We start from the raw sequence: 10,768 nt of genomic DNA, 5'->3' as shown, positions 1-10,768 counted from the left end.
GGCTGGGGATTCGAATCCGCCACCTTAGGTGTACGTGGCTGGCGCCTTAGCCGGTTGAGCTATAGGTGCCGAGCCTCAATCTAGTCTTGAACACCAGAGTTCAAGTGGTCCTCCCACCTCGCCCTCCAGAGTGCTAGTATTATAGGCGTGAGCCACCACACCTGGCTGTAAAACATCTTTATTATGATTATTTTCATCAGAAACCATCTAATGGGGCGGCGCCTGTGGCTCAGAGGAGTAAGTGCCGGCCCCACATACGGGAGGTGACAGCTTCAAACCCGGACCCAGCCAAAAAAAAAAAAAAGAAACCATCTAACATCTGTGAGGCTTTAAATTTTTAGTGTTCTTTGACATACATGAGCTCTTCATATAGCTGAGACTTTGTACTCTGTTAATAAACTGAAAAAAAAAAATCAGTTCATAAAATGTTAGAAACCTCGCCAGAAGGCCACAAGAAGCCACTGTTGGACAGTCCGCATCACTGGCACATCCACACCCAACTTTCAAACCCAGCCAGACGCCCTGCTCATTTCATCTATGAGGATCTCTTTGGATGAGACTAGTCAGACTTTTGAAATTTTCACTTAACATTTATTTCTCTACTTTCTTAAGTGCTAAGCAAGTAGAAGTAATCACTTTAATATACTATTTAATTGAAAATATTAAATAAGGGCTACATTCAAGTCCTACAAATTTATCCCTACAAAAAATGTGACTAGAAAAAAATAACACAAACAAAATAAGTAACCTTTTCATAGTCAAACAGAAAGGTGTTCAGTGATCCTCCTAATTCAGACAGAAAAATAGTCCTTTCAACAGATGAACAAATAGTTTCCTCTGCAAGTGACACATCCTGGGATAGGTACACAGCCAAACCTAACTCCTAAGGACAACCACCAAGGAAGCAAAACCTAATGGAAAGCCCCAAGCTGGCGCCCAGGAGCCCCAGTTCCAGTCTCAGGACAAGATTCTGGCTGTGTGAGCCTATCAAAGGGTGGCCTAGCCTGACACCCCTTTTTTCATCATAAAAAGAACCCATATCACTCAGAAATGTTAGAAAGGGAAAAAATGAGAGGTCAAAGTGCTCTGGAATGGGCTCGGCGCCTATGGCTCAACCGGCTAAGGCGCCAGCCACGTACACCTAAGGTGGCGGGTTCGAATCCCCAGCCCGGACCCGCCAAACAACAATGACGGCTGCAACCAAGAAATAGCCGGGCGTTGTGGCGGGCGCCTGTGGTCCCAGCTACTTGGGAGGCGGAGGCAGGAGACTCGCTTGAGCCCAGGAGTTGGAGGTTGCTGTGAGCTGTAATGCCACGGCACTCTACCCAGGGGGACAGCTTGAGGCTCTGTCTCAAAAAAAAAAAAAAAAAAATTTCATATAGTCACAGATTATGTTATATAAGCCACTGCAAGGAAGTTTCTAAAGTTACAATAATTTTCTATCTTTATTTATTCTTTTTAAGGCTTCTTGCTGAGATCTCTGGTAGTTAAGACACCATTTTATTTATTTTTATATTCTCATTTCTATCTAGTAATGCCTAGAGCCAAGAAACACACAAATGATTTTTGGCTGGCACAGTTTGGGAGGCTGAGGTAGGAGAATCACTTGAGGCCAAAAGTTTGAGACCAGCTCGTGCAACACAGAAAAATGTCTCTACAAAAAAATGGAAAAATTAGCTAGGTGTGGCAGCACACACCTATAGTCTCAGCTACCAGGGAGACTGAGACAGGTTGACTGCTTGACCCCAGAAATTGAGGTTGCAATGAGCTATGATGATGCCACTACATTCTAGCCGAGGTGACAGAGTAAAACTCTGTATCAAAAAATTAAATAAAACAGACTTTACTCTAGGAAGCAACAAAAATAAGACTAAATGATCCTCTATTGATTTTATTAAGCAAACAGATAAAGGTGCAATCATGGGGCTCGGCGTCTATAGCACAGTGGTTATGGCGCCAGCCACATACACTGAGGCTGGTGGGTTTGAACCTGATAGGCCAGCTAAAGCAATAATGACAGCTGCAACAACAATAACAAAAAAACGTAGCCAGGCACTGTGGCAGGCGCCTGTAGGCCCAGCTACCTGGGAAGCTGAGGCAAGAGAATTGCTTAAGCCCAAGAGTTTGAGGTTGCTGTGGGCTGTGACTATGACGTCACAGCACTCTACTGAGGCGATATAATGAGACTCTGTCTCAAAAAAAAAAAAAAGGCTTGGCACCTGTTGCTCAAGTGGCTAAGGCGCTAGTCACATACACCTAAGGTGGCGGGTTCAAATCCAGCCCAGGCCCGCCAAACAACAATGATGGCTGCAACCAAAAAAAAAAAAAAAAAAATAGCCGGGCATTGTGGCAGGTGCCTGTGATCCCAGCTACTTGGGAGGCGGAGGCAGGAGACTCGCTTGAGCCTAGGAGTTGGAGGTTGCTGTGAGCTGTGATGCCACAGCACTCTACCCAGGCGGACAGCTTGAGGGTCTGTCTCAAAAAAAAAAAAAAAAAAACAAACTATCCCCACCTCAGTCAGCAGAATATAATCATCTGAATACTAAAAATCTGAAGAAAATCCTATATGGTCATCCCAGGGCCTACCAATGAGACCTATCAAGAGTCAAGTTTCAGGCACAGATAGACGTGCTTTCTAATATGTGAAGGATCAATGCTGTGGCCATGGAGAAAGGACTCTATCTGTGGAATGCAAACTGACTTCATAACTAAGGCCTTGCTGCTTGCCTTCAGGTACATAGCTACCGTTCCAAGCAATCCAATTGGAAAAAACCTGAGCCAGCACTATCACTCACATGAACATGGTCATTAACCACATAAGTAACCTCCACAAAGCTGCCATTACAATCTGATGGCAGATAAGGCAGGACCGAGTCAGCTGGGAAGTTCAGGTGAGAGTGGCCAGAGAGCACTTAATAAATGCTACTATGATCTCTAAGCATAAGGCCATTATTACTGTTAAAGAAATTCTGCAATCCTTTTGATATTCCATAACATCCTGGAATCAATTGATGACCCCTTCAGAAGCAGGAAGCCTCCACATCATGCTCTTAACTCAGTCATTGTGGACTTTTTTTAAGAGACAGAGTCTCACTTTGTCACCCTTGGTAGAGTGCTGTGGCATCACAGCTCACAGCAACCTCCAACTCCTGGGCTTAGGCGATTCTCTTATCTCAGCCTCCCAAGTAGCTGGGACTACAGGTGCCCACCACAACACCCGGCTATTTTTTTGTTTGTAGTTTGGCCGGGGCCAGGTTTGAACTCACCACCCTTGGTATATGGAGCCAGTCCCCTGCCCACTGAACCACAGGTGCTGCCCAGTCATCATGGACTTTAACAGGACAGAGAAGAAACAAAAAGCTAAGGATAGATGCCCTTTTGTTCCCATCCCAGAAATGCTTGGCCTTCAGAGATGTAGACTGGGTGCCAAGGACAAGGGGAAAGCCAATTTTATCCACCTGAAGCAAGCTATGTTCGAAACCAGATATTGTTTTCTACACATGTATACTTTTGGATTATTTAAATATAATGACCACTTATCTATCTGCAATTAAATGTAGTAAAGTTCTAGTTTCCAAAACAGTATGAGCCAGGAATACCATTTCCATTCAAATGAGTTGTTATTCTTCTCAAAAAAAGTGAATAAAGAGGCCAACTTGTATCTTTATCACTCATCTATGATGTGTTATATTACTTTCCCAGGTAATAAATATCATCAGCCTAATGACCACTTTCTTTAAAGTTTCAAGACCAGTATCAAAAGAAAAATACACCACTAAAAAGTTTTTAATGTATTGGCCTCATACCTGAACTAGTCTAACCTCACCAAGGAGACTGCCAAACTCCAGAATTAAGTGTAAAGGTGCACAGATGAAAGTTTTCCAGGTAAATCAAGAGAAATCCAAGTCACACTGGCACACATTCAATGCCTCTGTGAGGAGGCTGCACACAGGCAGGCTCATGAATCAAGTGCAGGAAGAATGTTTTGGGCAAGGCAGAGGACTGGCATTCAGCTGCCCACATGTTGGTCCCCTTGCCTGGGCTCCAACCTGGCAATCCTAGGAGAATTGAGACAAAATTTCAGCACTGTGGAATAACTTCGGAGGGAGGCACTGAAGAGGAGAGAAGGTGTGAGCTCAATCCCTGCAGCTCAGGTTTAAATTCTTGAGCTGGTCTCTTGATTTTCATCGGAACAGAGAGGGAGTGTTTGGTAAACAGGTAATGAGTAGCCCAGGAGACTGAGTAGCTTACCTTACTTCACCACAAAAACACAAGACAGTTACGGTAAAGGAGAGAAGAAGGCACCTAGGAATGGTGTGCACACCTCACCCAAATGCCATCTTCCCTCTGGCACCCAACTGGAGAGTGGAATCTCAGGGGCTTGTCTACCTTAAAGTCTGTGGCTGTCTGGGCACTGAGGAGCCAGCACAGCTTGCTCCCTTGACCAACTCCTTCTGAATAGAAAATCGACCTTCTCTTATGATGAATCAACATTCAGCGGCAGACATCACTCTCTCTCCAGTCCAGGAGCTCTCAGGATGCCCCGCCAGGCTTGGAGGCCCCAGAGAAGGGAGGCAGCTCACATTTCCGATTCAATGAGTCCGGGGAAACTCCAAGGATCAAAAAGACAAACACCCCAGTCTCTCCAGCCTGGCTCCCAGTCCTAGGACCTGCGGGAGGAAGGGCTTTGCTCCCCCTACCCTCCCCAGACACACACACTCCCAGTAAGGGCAGGGAGGGTGGGAAGGAAGGAAATGGAGGACGGTCATCAAAGCGCCCCAAGTAAGCGCATCCGCCAGTGTCCCGCCCGCTCTCGCGCCGCTCCTCCAGGCCACCCTTAGACCCAGACCTGCCCTCTGACCGGCGCTTCCCAGCCACACCTCTCTGCCGGGCGGCTCACCCAGACCCTCGCTTTCCGCGCGTTCCCGGTGAGCCCCTGCACCCCCTGGGTTCCCAGCCTTCCCTCAGTCCCAGCAGGGGTGGCCCCGCCTCCTCCCGCCCGCAGCTGCCTAAAGACGCCCCCCGAGGCCCTGCGCCCGCTCTTCTCGCTCCTGCAGGGCCCCACCTGGGAAAACTCATCAGCTCCCGCCCCTTCCCCAAGCCGACCCCACTCGCCCTCCGGCTCCCCCCAAAACGTCTTCTCTCCACGCCCTCCTCGGCCCCTGCACACACGCCCCCTCCCACGGAGACAGGAAGTTCCGCGCGCCGCGCGGCCGGGCAGACTTCCCGCGGGCCGCGGAGCTCGGAGCGGGCCCGCCGCGGCCGCCCTGACAGGGCGCGGGCCGAGCCGCCGACCAGCGTCCCAGCGCCCGGCCCGCGGCGCCCCAACCGTCACGGCGCATCCCTTACCTCGGCCGCGGCTCGCCTCTGGACTCGCAGCACAACCAGCTCCGGCCGCGACCGAGTCTGCAGCCCCAGCCCCGACCACGGATCCCACTCTCGCTCCGGCCGTGCTGCCCAGCTCTGCCCAGACCCGCAGCGGCCACTTCTGCCGCCAGCCGCTACCGCCCCGCCCCCGCCGCGCCCGCTGTGCTCTTCCCATTGGCTGTCGGACATTGAGCCCCGCCCCACAGCCCCTTTGGCGCCCTGGATTGGGCCTGGAAAGCTAAGAGGCGGCACGCCCCCTAGCGCGCACACGAGAACTCTCCTGGGCGCACATTGGTGGCTACTCCTGTCAATCAGCGGGATGCCTATTTAATGAACTTGAGGGCGGCAGAGGTTAAGCTCAGGGAGTAGTAGCTTCCAGACTGTGTTCCTAGTGGAACTCGCTCTCCGAGGCGGAGTTGTGCCAGATGTGTCGGCACCCAGAAGTGGAGAGCACGGCAGGGCAGCACCGCACCTGACTGAGAGTTCGAGGAAGGAAGTCTTTAAGAAAGTTTCCTCTCCTGGGAGCCTCAGAAAAGCTAACGTCATCAGGGTTTCCTCAGACTTGTGCCGTGAGAGTATATTCCCACTTGAGCCCTCTTGATTTAAACAGGGCAGGGATGTGTATCGGCCAGAGACTGCGTATGGATGGCAAGACCCAAGGCAAAGTACACGCACTCAAATTCTCACGGTAACCTTGCTTGATAGGGTGTTAGCCCCATCCTGCCTACGGAAATAATAATTAAAACTGCTGACACTTACTGAGCACTATTTTTTTTTTTTTTTTTTTTTTTGAGACAGAGCCTCAAGCTGTCCCCCTGGGTAGAGTGCCATGGCATTACAGCTCACAGCAACCTCCAAGTCCTGGGCTCAAGCGAGTCTCCTGCCTCCGCCTCCCAAGTAGCTGGGACCACAGGCGCCTGCCACAACGCCCGGCTATTTTTTGGTTGCAGCCGTCATTGTTGTTTGGCGGGTCGGGGCTGGGGATTCGAACCCGCCACCTTAGGTATACGTGGCTGGCGCCTTAGCCGGTTGAGCTATAGGCGCTGAGCCCTGAGCACTATTTTAAGTGCTTTCCAAGCGCTGCTTCATGTCATCTGTGCGGAAAGGATGGTAAGAGGACGCCCAAGTGAGAATTGAGGAAACTGACACCTTGGTGACTTGCTGGGGGTGATTTGGAGTAAAGGCAGTGAATGGTAGCTCTGAGGTGGGAAGTACCAGCCGTCAGGGACTGTGCTGGGTCCACCTCACGCCTGAAGAATAATGATGAGGGCTCGGCGCCTGTAGCTTAGTGGCTAGGGCGCCAGCCACGTACACCGGAGCTGGCGGTTGGAATCCAACCCGGGACTGCCAAACAACAATGACAACTACAACCAAAAAATAGCCAGGCACTGTGTGGGCACCTGTAGTCACAGCACTTGGGAGGCTGAGGCAAGAGAATCACTTAAGCCCAAGAGTTTGAAGTTGCTGGGAGCTGTGATGCCACAGCACTCTACCAAGGGCGAGAGCTTGAGACTCTGTCTCAAAAAAAAAAAAAAAAAAGAAGAAGAAGAATGAGGAGCATGGTGTAGCAACATGGGGAAATGCTTAAACTAAAACGTTAAAAGCAAAAGCCAGATCCAAAAACAATAGGAACTCCAGAATTGCTACTGGAAAAGTCCATAGGAAATAGAGTGGTCGTTCACTCTCTAGACTGTTTGCACTGTTGCATTGTCCTTATGATGATAATTGAGAAAGAAAATAACAAATGTGGTCCCCGTGGCCTCTGGGAGGCTGAGGCCAGAGGATCCCTTGAGCTCAGGAGTTGGACACCACCCGCAAGCAAGAGCAAGACCAAGACCTGTCTCTATTAAAAATAGAAAAACTAGCTTGGCCTTGTGGTGGGCGCCTGTAGTCCTAGCTACTGCAAAGGCTGAGGCAAGTGGACCACTTCAGCCCAAGAGGCAAGAGTTGCTATGAGCTAAGATGATGCCACAGCACTCTACCCAGGGGAACAGAGTGAGACTGTCTCACAAAAAAAAGAAAGAAAGAAAACAAAAAGAACCAATATGTGGTGCCAGGACATGCCACTTCCAATAAGTCCCTGCACAATCTCCAGGACTCAGGCAGCCAGGACTCAGGACACCTCCAGAGCATGTGTGTAGAACCACCAGCCAGGACTCCACCAGCCAGCTCCATCAGACCTGGGTGAGTCTGATGCCTCAGCCCTGTGAAAACTCAGAGCCTCTCCCAAGGTTTCTGAATGAGTACCTGTCATCCTGCCCCCTGCTGTCCCCTGTACTGCATACTCACCTTCAACAGTTGCACACTCACACAATCCCCCTTCACACAGGCACTTGGTGGCCTCATGAGGGTTCCTGGAACCTGGAAGCCACAGGGAAGCATTGAGCCTGGCACTGCCCAGCAACAAGACAGGATGCCTCAAGAGCCCTTTTGGCCTCCTGACCCCAGCACTCTGGTCACTGCCCTGGCCATTGGTGCCCTTCCTTCTCCCTTGCTTTCTCTCCCCCTCCTTCTTAAGACAGACACCAAATTCCTCTCATTGTCTCATAGCCAGCAGTTTGACATCACTGCCTGAGCTCTTTGGGTTTTGACACCTTCTGTCCTGGCAGCATATCAGGGTACTTTTTCAAAGAGCACTCACCTTTGCCAGCTGTAAACATCCCAGCTTTGTTCCCCACAAACATCTCACAATATTGCATCCAGCCCCCTTCTTCAATCACATTCAAGTCCAGTCCAACCTCTCTGCCCCTTTCCAGCTAAGGGGACTTGAACAAGTCACCATGGCTCTCTGTTCCTCTATGTCCTTTTTGTGACATGGAGATGGGAACAGAGCAACAGGGATGTAGTAAAGAGTCAAGCGTGAAGGGTGGGTGGTTCCAGGTGTATGAGTGCTCAGTGTTTGAGCGCAGACATGTTGTCATGCTTTGGGAACTACTCTTTTGTTCCTTTCTTCCCACAAAATGTGCCCAGTGCCCCAGAGCTGTCCGGGACAGAGGCTGACTAGGTTAGTCCTTTATAATATTAACCACTTCCCACGAAGAAGCCTGGATAAACAGACGGTCCAGGATAAAATATACTTCCATAGAGAATAAAATATTCTCAAAAGAAATAAAAATAAAATATAGGTTAGGCATCTGTGGCTCAAGTGTCTAAGGCACCAGCCATATAGACCTGAGCTGGCAGGTTCGAATCCAGCCCGTCCACCAAACAACAATGACAGCTGCAACCAACAAATAGCCAGGTACTGAAGCAGATGCCTGTAGTCCCAGCTACTTAGGAGGCAGAGGCAGGAGAATCTTAAGCCCAAGAGTTGGAGGTTGCTGTGAGCTGTGATGCCACAACACTCTACCCAGGGCGCCAGCTTAAGGCTCTATCTCAAAAAAAAAAAAAAATCCAGGTATAGTCTTTCTTGTACAGCAATCTATGTGTTTTTTTAAAGAACAAAATAGTAATCTATTACAAACATTCACTTAATAATTAATTCCAATATTTAGAATGTGGTGGGCAGTGGAGGAAGTTCAGTGGGATAGACTTGGGTCCTGCTCACAGTCCTGGGAAGATCTGGCAAGGACACAGAGTCTAGAACAGAAGTGGGAGGCAAAGTGGTATTGAAGACAGCAGTATTCAACTGAGCCAAGGGGGATGGATGATGGCCTAGAGCAAAACTCCAGAGGTAAGGGAGAGAGGAAGCTTCCATTGGCCTGAGTACTGCAGGCCTAAGAAAGGAGAGGAAATAAGGTGGTGAAGGGAGCTGAATGGCAAGAAGCTGTATGACCCTGGCAAGTTACTCCATTACTCTGGTCCTCAGTTTTCTCAGCTGCAAAATGGGCATAATCCCAGAACCCAGTGCCTGGCACAGCTGGTGATAGTTGAGCATGTGCAAGGATGATTGCATTTTGTGAAAGTGCTTCAGGTACTTCATTCTTTTTAAGTGTGATTAAAAGACTGAGACAACAACAACAAAGAGACAAATGGAAGAACATGTGCTCTGGCACTAACAATTCATATATATATATTTTTTTTTGAAGACAAAGTTTCACTTATTAACTCTCATTAGGGTGCTATGGCATCGCAGCTCACAGCAACCTCTAACTCCTGGACTTAGGCAATTCTCTTGCCTCAGCCTCCCAAGTAGCTGGGACTACATGCGCCCGGCACCCACTACAATGCCCAGCTATTTTTTTGTTGCAATTTGGCCAGGGCTGGGTTTGTACCTACCACCCTCGGTATATGGGGCCGGCGCCCTACTCACTGACCACAGGAAAAGACATCAAAGAGTTAACCACTGCTGCCAAAGGAATACATTTCTGGATATACCTCAGAAAGAAACACTGCCCCGCCAAGTATATGTAAAGATCTGAATTCCTTGTAAATGTATCATTGATTAGGATTCAATTACCCCAGTCTTTCTTACTTCATTTCATTTTGTTCCAGGCTGGTCCAAATTCACTAGTCTGCTTACATAAAATTGTACCAGCATGGCTCGGCACCTGTGGCTCAAGCGGCTAAAGCGCCAGCCACATACACCTGAGCTGGCAGGTTCGAATCCAGCCCGGGCCTGCCAAACAACAATGACGGCTGCAACAACAACAACAAAAAAATAGCTGGGCATTGTGTTGGGCACTTGGAGTCCCAGCTATTTGGGAGGCAGAGGCAGGAGAATCGCTTGAACCTAGGAGTTGGAGGTTGCTGTGAGCTATAATGCCATAGCACTCTACCCAGGGGGACAGCTTGAGGCTATGTCTCAAAAAAAAAAAAAAAAAATGTTCCAGCAAGTACAATGCTCCACTCAGATGTGCCACGCTCAACTGCAGCTTGCTCCCCACCAAAGGTAGATATGGTCCCTCATACACACAAGACTTCCCAAAGTGGGCACCACCAGGACACTCCAAGTCAGGATCTTCCATTTTTCACAAGTTCTTCCATTGGTTCTTATGCCTCACACTGTTTGGATACTTTTGGATACTGATGGATACTTTTGTCTAACTTTTACTAAGTGGAAAAGCTCTTCTGGAGGGTTAAGGGTTACAGTATTACCATTTGTCCCTAAGTGAACCAAATGTCAACAATTTCAAAGCTACTGTTTTGAAACCTAAAAATGCTCAGACTTCTGTGATCTATTCTAAAGTATTTTCTATCATGTGATGAAGATATAAATAAACTCCCTTGGGCACGCCCCTCCTTGAGTCCCTGCTATGCAAGAGGACATGGAGGTCTTGGAAGCCAGCAATGATTCCATTCTAAATCCAAAGTATCATCTTATCTTTTGCAAGTTCCTGGATTGGATCAATTAAGAGCATCCTGCAATAGTAGAATAAGATTTTACATATGCAACTACTGTGAATACTGATTTTCTTGATACAAGAGAAGATTAGACACAGAGGCTAATTTTTTTTTTTTT

General features: G+C 48.6%; 1 protein-coding gene across 1 annotated transcript in view; it reads right to left on the bottom strand.

Annotated features, from left to right (window-relative positions):
* The window catches only part of PACSIN2 (protein kinase C and casein kinase substrate in neurons 2), a 126,770-nt gene extending 121,310 nt beyond the window's left edge, over positions 1-5,460 (bottom strand). Inside the window, exon 1 of the transcript XR_002771615.1 lies at positions 5,350-5,460. The gene's annotated coding sequence lies outside the window, so the exon portion shown is untranslated. The remainder of the gene's footprint in view (positions 1-5,349) is intronic.
* Positions 5,461-10,768: the final 5,308 nt, after the last annotated feature.

This window comes from Otolemur garnettii, unplaced genomic scaffold, assembly GCF_000181295.1.
Source record: "Otolemur garnettii isolate 467f Iridium unplaced genomic scaffold, OtoGar3 scaffold00007, whole genome shotgun sequence".
NCBI classification, from domain to species: domain Eukaryota; kingdom Metazoa; phylum Chordata; class Mammalia; order Primates; family Galagidae; genus Otolemur; species Otolemur garnettii.
This window is presented reverse-complemented; position numbering and strand designations above follow the sequence as displayed.